The sequence below is a fragment of the Amblyomma americanum genome, chromosome 10 (genome assembly GCF_052857255.1).
Source record: "Amblyomma americanum isolate KBUSLIRL-KWMA chromosome 10, ASM5285725v1, whole genome shotgun sequence".
In the NCBI taxonomy this organism is placed as follows: Eukaryota; Metazoa; Arthropoda; class Arachnida; order Ixodida; family Ixodidae; genus Amblyomma; species Amblyomma americanum.
In genome coordinates, this window is record NC_135506.1 from 10,188,426 (window position 1) to 10,200,725 (window position 12,300).

Here is a 12,300-nt window from a genome sequence, read left to right on the forward strand (position 1 = left end):
TCAGACATGTACGCGGTGTCGTGCACCGTGTCCAGGCAATCATCACGACAAGGTGCAGAAGACGCTTACGAGAGTGCATCGGGATTTGAAGAGTTTACACACAACTGACACTTCAGTGTACACTGAAATCGGTTTTTGTAGTCATCACAGCTGTACAGAGAAGAGCTTAGATATTTCATCTAGTGACGAGTGAAAACAACACAAGGAATGGGAACAAAATATTTTAAGCTCCGTGGTGGAAGCTCGTGCTTGCTAAGAGCAACAAACCGCACAGTAGCAAGGCCAAGGAGCATGATGACGTAACTGCACGAGTGAGATGCCTGTCTAAACAATCCCTTGTAGTTATTGTGCGTTAAAAGTTTTCTTTGTTTTTGTATTGTAGAAAGATCGCCTAGGGTAAGGACGAAACATATGAAACAGGAGATCTCGCTGAGCAGCGATAGGAAGCTGCCTTTATGCAATAACTATTGGTGAAAGTTAAGAAACAACTAGCAATGCTAGGCTAATGACAACTTAAATCAGAGAGTAACATGTCGTTAAACACGAATAATTGTCCAGCCACTTAACACATTTTAGAGCTCGCGATCCGTATTAGTAGCTGCCTGTATGGTCATGCTGTTTGCTCAAAGAAAAATTTCTGGAATACCTTAATTAACTTTATTAATTAACTTGATTGATATTAAGCTCATTTTCTGCAATGACAACCTATCCTTGAGGTGTCTATTGTGTGATTGCGTGAAGTGTAACTTTCATAACGAAAATCTGTGTTTGTCTCAGAATATTGTTAACGGACATTAACCAAGCTGCGTATTAAGTTTTAAGATCAAGAAATTAATTAGGCGAAGTTATTATTAAATAAATTTTTCATATGAGTGGCATCATCATTAATCTTTGCACAGTCGAATAGAAGTGACTTCTTTTCGTCTTCTATACTGCCTGGTCGCAGATACGCAATCACATAGTGTGTAAGTTAATTAAGCAGGAGTGAGTACGGCTGTTAGTGAGCTTCGCTCATGCAAGTTCCTTGCCTTGTTTCTTGTGCAGTTTGTTTTCCATGAAAACGTTACCCAATAAGTGCAATAAAGTGTTGACAGCTCGGGTGATTTCTGTAAAAGTAGACGATAACCATAGCAACTGTAGTCAGAGGTACAAAGGTCGTCTACACACGAAACAACGGATATAAAAAGAAAGAACAAATACAATCGAAACCACGATAAACCCCTCTACAGGCAGTTGGCGATTGCGCAGGGCAAGGTACCAACTGTGAAAGTAACTGTACTTGCAGAAAGCATTAGCACGAGGAAAGGCTCATTTTCGGTGGTGGGCCTTTCGCATGAAGTTCTTTTCTGGCAAAAAAATACGCCTCGAGTCTGCAACTAAAGCTTAAACTTTAAGCACAGCAGATTCTGCACTTGGTCGGTGGCTATTTTCGCGAAGATTACTCACATAAAATAGATGCTCTCGTTCGCACACGGCTCATGCTGATGGTCCTCTCCGCTGCCTGTCGGGAAAGGCTGCAGAGTAATTCGTGGTCTAAATCACATCAATTTCCACTGCATATTTTCAGCTGCAACCATCTTTGAATCAGTTTTTAAAGATATATTGTGAAAGTTCATGGCTTGAATTCTGTGGTATGCTACCCTCCACGCTTCCTCTTGAAAGTGAGAGTCAAGTTACGAATTTTGCAGGAAAGCTGAAATATTGTCTTAAATTTCCACGCGCCGGCTGTTTTCGCTACGCAACTGAATTTCTCCACTACTTTCATGAACATTTTTTCTTGTTTTGCAGCTACCACACAAGTTAGGATTGCACACAATCCTGTTTTCCCAATCAGAATCAGTTAATTCGCATGGAAAAGAAACTATAACTCGAAAAAATTCATACCGAAGAAGGTTCTTTAGTCAGTGACTGTACTGGAACTTCCGAAGGGATAATGAAGTCCACCTTCCAGCGGACTTGTTGAAAACAGATGGTATCTCAAAATGAACGAGGGAAGATGTTTACAGTCACCTGAGAGACCTTGCCCTGCACATCGCCAACTCATGCCACGTACACCACCAGAGAGTGTGATAGATGCTTCTGCAGCGCGCCGAAAGGAGTCGCTGCTTTCGCGTTAAGATGATATGCATATTGAAGTTCCTGGTTTTTCAGTGCGTTCACGCATGCGCGCTAAAGCAGCCCTGGGTGGAACAACACAGGACAGGCTCTGGGAGCGAGGCTTGGAGGAAGAGAACACCGAGAAGTGGTGCCACGTGCCTTGAAGCTTAAAGCTCTTATCGGTTACCCTTCAATTCGCTTCAGTATATCCACACATTGCTTTTTCCACACCGCACAAGGTACCCATATAGAAGGCTGTGGTGTCGTTCCAGTGTTCTGCATCTTAGACCACGTCAGTCACGAAACAGCTGCGTCGTATAGGCTGATAACGTGTGAGCGTGCTTATCAATTACACCGGGCCAAACATACATGACAGAAGTCAACAGCCCCCGTCATGTATACCATAACGAGCACCTCTTTTCTCTTCAATGGTATGCGTACCGGGCCAAAGGGACATTTGAGGTTCAAATAATGAAAAAATGAATACAAAGAATCGAAGCCTATTCGTTAAAATTGAATCCATGTGCCGGATGCACTACCTAAAAATGTCTTAACCTCTAACAAACAATTTTTTTCTTCAAATATGGTACCAAAACGGCGATTTATTACCCGTGCTGCCATCTATCGGCAAACAAAAATATGCTTTGGCCGAGCCGTACTCCCATGGCCGGTTTATAACGAGCCTGACTTGTCGAAGTGCGCTAGGCGGTTATGCAGAGTTTGGCAGCAAGAGGCAGCGCGAAAATAATAATAATAAAAAACGTTACTAGGCTAATGTTTGTCAAATGAAACCTTAACAGTGTTTTGAATGCTGAAGTTTGGGTCTGGTACCAAGTGATGTTTTCTTCCTCTCCAAAGCGATGAGTAGAGCGCGGTCAACGCTTCCCTGTTCATACGCTTTCGCTTAGGTCGCGCGCGGTGGTGACAACAGGGATGGAGAACGGAACATGGGGGCCATATCACACGCGTAACAGGGGCCGATCAAACACAGTCATCCACGTGCGGCGAAACACACAAATTAGAATGACAACGCGTTCACACGTGTGGCCGAAATCGTCGCACGGTCGTCCCAGACAAAGTACATGCGTGCCTCTAGTTACAGCACTAGATCCAATGGCTGAACCACCTTGACAGCCGCAGCAATAGACACCGGCCTTCTTACTGGAAGGTTTGAAGTGAACTGAGAAGCGAAATGGATTTTTTTCTGCGCTTTTTGAGCAGCTCAGATCTTTACTGGCAACTGCGATGCATTGGTGGATACGTTATCGGATACAAAGAACTCGTCGCAATGTACTGCGGACGAAAATGCCGCACGTGTGAACGTGATAAAGCATACACAAGATTTCACAAGGACAGCCGCATCGCGGCTGTTCATATTAATGTGTGCGTGGTGGGGGTTACACAGAATTGAGAACACACACTGGCCACACGACACATGAGTCAGAAACAGATCGTATCGTACATGAAGTGCTCTGTACCCGAAGGTGTGCATGCGACAGCAGTTTGACGTCGACTCGACGCGGACACAACTGGTGAACAACAGTACACAAGTCAGATATGGGTGCTTGGTGATGCGTCCTCCAACCGAAAGAAACTCAGAAATAATGCGGCCTCAGGCGAGGCTGTACACGCGAAATCAGCAAATCCAGCAACGAATCCAGCATATCCAGAATTTTAGCATCACAGGCAACTGAGCATGCACAAAACGAATCCTGATACCTGGAGACATGGTGAGCGGAACGCAAGGGACTCGGCTTCATTTCATCCCGATGTGGATGGCTTTGACTCCGAACGCAGTTCACGAACGCCAAAGAACTTGAGAGACACAATATATGGAAAGGATAACAATAGGAGTCATAAATGTTTTTATATTTGGCATAGCAAGCCTTTCTGAGCTCAGTGCTGTGTTAATAATAAGCGTTTAAACTCGATATGGAGGTTTATTACGTAAATATAGGCTCAAACCACAACGCAAGGTGGCGGGACGCTGATATGTAGGATGCGGGGAAGCGTTAAGTCACAATGAATCGCTTTATGCGAACACTGGAGGGCGCAAAGAAAGGGCTTGGCGTTCAGAGCCGGTGCATAGATTACGTTTCTTGATCGAGGTAACTTGGAGAGACGGTGCACAACAATAGATTTTGCTTGCAGTTGTAATCATTATTATGTATGATGAGATACATAATTTGCGTTTATAAGAAGTAGATATCAAGAGCAAAGTTTTTATGCCTCTAGATGAATTAGCAGTGAACGCTATATCGTATCAGCATTACGAGTTCTATATTGTTCGCACATTCAAGACGAATTGCTCCCTGCGACCGATATGGTGTAAGTGATATGAACGCAGCTGAGATTTTCGCTGCGTAATCGAAAAAAGACTAAATGTTCGCATAGAAGGCCCGTTATTTTTGTGAGTACAGAACGATGGGCCATTTCACGAACGTACTCTGTAATTAATTAAAGCCTCGCTCATGCTTTTTTAGAATGAAGATATTTTGAAAATACGCGCGAGTGGATATGCGCATAGATATGGTGTCACTTGAGGATTTGTACATACACTGATAAGCCCACGCTGCAAAGAATACGCTAAGGGCACATGTCTTTGTGCTTTAAGACATTACCCAGCAGGTGTCTGGTAATTGGCGCGCTGAAAATTAGTCGCTGGCTTATAAAGGGAATAAAATTAAAGAACGCTGATTATAAGCAACTGCTTACCAATGTAAGTAAGTTATGACGTCGCCAGTTTGGAAAAACTTGATCGTAACAAATCTCTCAGCTCCCAGTCTGCTGTCGAACATATCTAAGAGCGGTTACTTTTGCTGCTTTGAGGCCGAGGTGGGGGAGGGGGGGAGTGAAAATGTTTAAAGAAATTTTCCCTTGGCACAGCACAGGGGCAAGAAAAACAAAACCAATTGCTTTGCACACAACGTTCAAGATTCCGCATCAAAATATCTCTTTAGATTGGAGAGATGTGAAACATCGATGAGGACTGAACAGGATTTGCACATCGGCTCTCTCAGTATTCGAAGTATGGGAAAGGGAACTGTCTTTTTTTTTTTTGGAAAGGCTTAAACATTTCCGAGTAATAGCGCACCTGAGACACTGGGATCTAACGGCCATCGTTAACAGAAACATCGAAAACACACGCAAAGCGGACTGTAACAAGAAATCTCGCATCAGCGCAGGTAGAGTGCGGATGCATGTACACAGACACATCAACGGCGAGCGCAAAACAGTGGTTCAACATCACAATCGCGTCAACAGGGCATTTTAACAGCAACTATAACAGCGTCTGTAACAGCGTCTATACAAATGATGGATACTAAGGCGGAGTAAAGCCCGTGGTTTTTCACGTCTTATCATATTTATTTCTTCCATCTTATGGCTGCTTTAGTTGCGTGATGTGCTGAAGGTGTTGGCAGAAAGAACGAAACACTCGTACTGCAGACATACCCTTAGTTTATGCTCTTAATTATGTTTAGTCAGCTTATGCTCAAGGATCGCGAAATTGCGACAGTTTCAGTGCGACCTCCGATGCTTCTAGCGAACTGAATGGCATTTGGTTTCCTTACAGGCATTCGTCTTATATTATTTCACTCCTTGCCAGTTGTCTTGAGTAGTGCTTTAGAAGCTACAAACGGTCTTGAACTAATCCGAAACGCAAAATATTTCCTTTATGAGTTTATTCGTGCTTTACCATCTGCTTGCATTTATTTAGCGGCATCTTCAGGGTTATCAGTGGAAGAGACTGACCACTGCCTTGCCGAGGCGAAGTTTAGGCAGTAAGCTGAAAAATATAAAAATATGCAAACCAAAAAAGCGCCTTTATAGATGAGAAAAAGTAGAGTAGCGCGTGTTAAAGGTATGATACTCCATCTCCAAGAAGTCACAACTGAGCCTTACTTCTAAGGCGTCTGTAGATTTGATGCTCCAAGTGCAAAGTTGTAAGTTGGTGAAGCGTTGGAGTCTTAAGTTCTTTAACTCAGTTTATTCGACCAAACTCGACTTTTCTGTTTGGTGGGAATGCCTCGATAAAACATGTCCTACCGTACAAATACGCGTCTGTCATCAAAGTAGTCACTAAACACCGAGGTCTCCGTTATTTTGCTTGTTTTCTTGAAGAGCGCACATGATAGTCTAGCGGCACGAGTGTTTCGTCTGTCTGAAAAAAAAAACGACTTTACAGTGACATCAGGATGAGGGAAACAATGTGACAGCGAGAAGAGTTATAAGCAGTAGAGTGGAAGGCATGAAGCCACAGTACCGCCGGATAATGCAGTGAATGCGGAAAGCTTGAGAAACTCGAGAAATTGAAGGGTTGCTTACTGGATTGTCAGACAAAACGTGCTCTGGCGTGCAACACCTATTCGCGGATGATAAATAAAGATAAAAATAAAGCGACGTATCGTTATCACCGCGATTTCAGTTTACGAGGACATCTGGCGGGCGGGGCTTCGACAATCCTTTCAGCACTATGACCGCAAGTGGCCAATTCTCGGCGTGGTATTTGCAGGCAATGCATTGTGGACAAGCCCTATGCTATGGTTCATGTTGCCGTGGCATTGGGTGCTTCTGTGTTCTAAATCATCTCGGTTATGTTTATTTTATAACGGAATAAGCGCAATACTTACGGATACATCTGACAGAGATTCTATACAGTCGCTTTAATATCCTGACAAATTTAGTGTACAGTTCACAAAGGCGTGCGAATAAATTTGGTCGTATATGCTGGCAGGAGCCTCGCAGAGCAGAGCACGAGTTATTGGACAGCACACGTGAAAGAATTGCAGAAAGTTAGGATAAGAGTAGAATATCCGAAAATACGATCATTTTTCCTTAAATAGCTCACGATTAAACTTAGCCTCAGCAATGTTAAGCTCAAAGGCAAACAGAAATTAACCAGACAAACAAATGAAATTTGAACTAGTGGTTCTCACACTGCACCTTTGATATATATATATATATATATATATATATATATATATATATATATATATATATATATATATATATAACTGGTGCTTCATATGCTGGTGATTACGCTCTGAGAACAAACATCTTTTCATGCTGTTCGAATAAATTCTAAAGGAATTCTTTCTACTCCTCGTAAAAACTTGCAACAGAATAAATATACAAGCGTGCGCAAAAAAGGACTAGGTTGACTATGAAACGACTATTGATATATTTTTGAGGCGTAGGCCATCAGATATAATTTTCAATATGTGTACGCTGAGAATTCGGTCACTGCGGTTTTGGTGCTTACAAGAACAAGAACGCCATGACGAGATAACGCCGAGCACTCCTCGCACAATGAAACCTTGCTCGTGAGCAACGCCGTACGCCTCATCAGGAAAGAAAAAAAAATCTCATCGCGCTCTCATGCTAAGTACTATGCTAACGCGCTTGCATAGACCTTGACAGTGGTTGCACAACATGAATAGGGAGACTAGGGAGATGCGAGAGCTGACTCTGACAATCGGAAAAAGTATTGTTTGCGTGTGGCCGCGGCTGACAAAAACCGCACGACGGATGCCGGCCTTTCAGCTCTACGAGGGATAGCACAGACATCGCAAGAAGTCACACACGTTCGCGGGACACAAGCTCGGGTTCCTTACACGCCCATGCTCATTACACAAAGGAATTGCTAAAACATAATCCTATTCTTTCCGCGAATTCTGAGTAGAAGTTTACAATTAGCATGCGTGTGTTGAAACACCGTTTGTCAGGACTTTAGAGACAGAAAAACAGCCGGCTTTGCCACATTGTTGTTCTTAATCTACTCAACGCGGGTCGGTTTAAAGGTTTGCCTGTTTCTCCTTGGCTTTGGTTACATGTGGAACAGCGCTGCTGGTGCTATGTGGGCGACACGTTGCCTTCGAGTGCACTGAGCCAGGGTTGGCTCTTGTTAGGGTCAACACTGTGGGTGTCGTAGACGTAGCGTGGACTTCCACCGCGCGCCTACGGAAAATGCTTGCGTTAAGTTCGATGATCGTCAAACCTGTGTAGCTTACGTCTAGGAATCAGCCGCCTTGTCGTTGCATTTAGAGCCTCAAGTCGCACATTAAGCAGGGCTCCTTGGTCATACCAGCTTCGAAATAGACTAGCAGACTGAGGCGCTACCTAGATGCTCAAATAAAACCTATGCCATCCGCCACCACATATTCTAGAAACGCTGAAGTGTATTACTTGTTTCAACATTTACTTCATCCGTGCTACTATTATATCAACGTATTTGATTACACCGTCTGTTTCACTTATCTTGCTGCCAGGCGCCGCCACGGTTATCAACAATCTCAGAGTCTGCAACTTGTACACAGTTTGTTTCACTGCCTACAGGCGGCGCGACAGTCTATTAGCCTGCGACTTTTGGCCCAATCAGGGTGCCGCATTTGAATAGGAGGACGCTGTGGGGACCGCGTCACCGCATTCATCCAACATTATACGCAGATACATGTTCTTGGTGTGGCGAAATTCCCACATCCATGCACATTACATGGACTTGTTCAGTTAAACCGAACCACTTAAAGCCACACAACGCGGCTCTGGAGCCGTGGGAGGTGACGCTGGCCAGCGGCACCCTGGAAGACCAGGAGGCGCTAGTCGCCATCGCCAAAGCGTCGGCGGAAGCCACTGGAGTCTTGCACTGAGGACCCCCCCCCCCCACCCCCCCCCCCCCCCCACACACACACACTCCGCTCCGGTATCCTTTTTTTACAATTAAATGTTTATTCTCTCTCTCTATCTCTGTGGGAAATTTCGTAGCTAGTATGGTTAAAGAGCCCTGAAAGGAAAGACGACAAAGAAACGCGATCAGTAACGGTTGCGATGTGCCCAGCGAAAAACAGCAGATTTCAGACCTACAGCTGCTTGGACTGCGGTTTGTTGAAGAGAGCCTGATAGGTGACGTACATTCGTGGACCAGTGAGAGGTCCCGTGCAAGAGTGTATGACTGTGGAGAATTAAACGGCTAAGGAATGCTTTCTGGAGCCGGTTGGAGCATCCTCCAATAATGTGAGAAGTGGTGCCCAAATGCCGGGATCACGAAAGCGTCACGCATTAGTGTGCTCACCAGCAACCGTATCATGAATTCCCCGTTAAAACCAGACGTATATATTTACACATACAAAACAAAATACGTCAGAAGAAAGAGCAGACCGAGCCAAAATTTCTGCAATAAATGTCCATTACACCCGGTTTCAGCAAAAAGAAAAGTCCTTTGACAAGGCCGTTTTGGATTCCCAACATGTATCCGGCTCCCATGGAGTAATAGAATTCAGAGTTGCTGGTTCGAGCACCTCACTCGCTTAGTTCTTTAATCCCGCCGTTTGAGCTATATTTTTTCCTTTCACACCTTTAGTGCTAGGAGGAATATATTACCGTGTCAACACTCTCCGCGGATATAAATACCCTGCAAAACTGTTTAAAGCGTTCCGTACACTTTGCCTTATACTTTCCACAAGAAGGACACAAGTGTAAATGTAGGATAAATTATGCAGATCGATTCATAGCACACCTGGAGGAATACTGGAACCGAATTATTAACAACCCTGTTTCTCGAAATTCTATGTAATTAGCTGTTATACAGAGCATGATTGTGTGTTTTTAGAAAAGTGTTAGTATTGCGAAACACACCTCCAAAAAACAAAAAAAAATGTTGGCAAGCAACAGGATTTGCAAATAATGTAAGACGAGCCGCAGTTTGCATATGAAGAAACATTATCAGTGATAGTCGCAAATGACGAAAAAAAAACACTAAATTAATGCTTTCCGTACTGAGTGGCTACTAGAGCGGTATTTCGACTTTTTTGCTCTGCTTGAAGAGGAGAGTGCTAAACCGAATGAAATCATGACAGGAAAACGGAACAAATTGCTAATAAGCTGTTCACCGAGTTCATTGCCGAACTTATGGGGAACCGTTTAAAAAGTGAATAACTACAGTTTCTTTTTCTGTAGAAACTTCCGGCGCTATTTCCTGCCTATTAAGCAGAAGAAAGCCGCCATCAGAAATAATAATTGTGCTCTAATAGCACTGACAGAGAATTCATAATTGTCTGAGTGCTACGCTATCGAACACAATAAAAAAAGTAAAAGACGTCGTTTTCTTTTCAAACTACCATTTTCGTGGCACTTCGAAAAGAAACGCTTGTACTTCCCACTAAGAACGCCTTTTTCGGAATAGTTTAATACTGACACTGCGTCATCACGGTGGTGGTTACGCTGGCTGAAAGGCAATTATCTATGTTTAGTTTTTAGTTTACATATGGGTAAGTGGTAGTCGTCAAGCAATTCTATTCGGCCTTATACTATCTATGGGTGTCCCTTGCCAGTCGGATTTTAAGAATGGGATTCCTTGTCTTATAAAACAATCGTACTCTTTGAGCAACATACGAATGCAGTCTCAGCCGCTACCACATGAATGGCCGTGTGACAGGGACAGCTTACAACGATAAGGAGCTGTTTTGTTTTCTTGTCGCAGCGTTAACTACTGAATGTGGAGTCGCTATCAAAGACGTGCAGAAATACTTTTCCTGTTGAGAGCTGTTACCAAGTTGTGCTTGAATTTAACACAAACGTAGTATAGCAGTGTCATTGCATTAATTACAGATTTGATCGCCTCACTTGGCAGGTTTACACATACAAAGACATCTTGTTGCCTTCGGGTAGGTGTTCGGCTAATGCAGGCGTGGTGCTGCCATCTGTCAGTAAGAAAGTCAACCTTTCGTGAGAAAAAGAAAGCGAATTAGGCAACAACTTTACACCTTTTTTTTCGATCGACAGGTGGCGCTTTAGTAAGAAGATGCCTGCCGGTGCACCGAGGCACGCTAAATGTGCGCGATTCCATGCATTTAGGTCTGACATCGCTTAAACCGAGGTATACTTCTGTTTCCTTTTCAAAAATGGCACTAAGTATTACAAGCAAATATGTTATTAAACCGAAGCTACCATTAAGCGATACTTCGTGGAAGCTTAGCGTAAAAGTAAGCGTCGCTCTGCAAGAAGTATTTGTGCCACGCTACGATAGGTGACGCCACATTTCCTAGACAATCACCGCCTGTAAACAAGGCGTCCCTGTGCCCGCGTTCAAAATCTAGGCGAAGGAAGTACATATGCGCAACTGGTTGTTCTGGGATGTACAGTGGTACCTTACGAGTAAAGCAAGTCATTTTCTGCAAAACATTAAACGCTAATGTGGTAGGAAGGACCCTGCGAGCTTTTTCCGCCGCTGTAGTCATTGTGGTAACGAACGTATCCTTAGTGAAAGTAGCGTTCATTTTCTCACGAAATTTCAGACGCAGAATGTCGCACTTAAGCTAATATTAGGAACAGTAGGAGAAGTAAACACATGGCGGCCACAGTCATTAAAAATTTCTAGCCACTGGCGCACGAGATTACACACGTAGCACCCGCTACTTTGCGTGCACACTGGGAATTTGTGAAACCCGCAGATATGCGGTGTCACAAGGGCCGACATACATACGACACTCACATCACTGCAACGCGTTCTGTCACATACGACTCAATATTACGACGAGAGTATCACGGGAGAATATCACACGTATGACAACGTTGTGAGGAGAGCCAATGCCAGTACCCATATTCGCTCGAACGCGAGTTCGCTTCGCACGTGACAGTTTGCGAAGCGATTACATTTATTTACGCCGCAACGCAAGCCCAACGCCAGCCCGGTAGTTGACCGCGGTTATTCCTCGAACAGCTCATAATTCAGAGCACTTCCAGATGCGCAAGGCTCAATGCGACATCTGTTAAAGAAAGGTCAAGAAACCAGGGGCCGTTCACCCGTATGTGATAAGCTCATAACCGAAGCTTATCCTCACCTATGTCGCAAATGTAGTCGTATGCGTTAAAATTTACAGAAGCTAAACTGAAACGCGTGACAGGCATTTGTTAGTCAGGGCAAGACACTGACGAATACCTTTCTGACATCGGTTGCCTGTCCGTGTTCCGGTTTCCTGAAAGCGAATTTAGGCTTACTGATGATACAAGCCGAAGTCGAGAACTCATTGCTCGAGTTTTGTGTGGGCAAACGGCCTCATTGTCCATGCTGTGAATCTATAAGCACCGCCTTTGGACTGACAATACATGCTGCGCTGAAAACACTTAGGCGCATTTTTGTTTTTTGCTTACACACAGCGAGTTACACGCTGGAAAAAGCATTCCGTTCTCATCGCTGTTTAACAAACG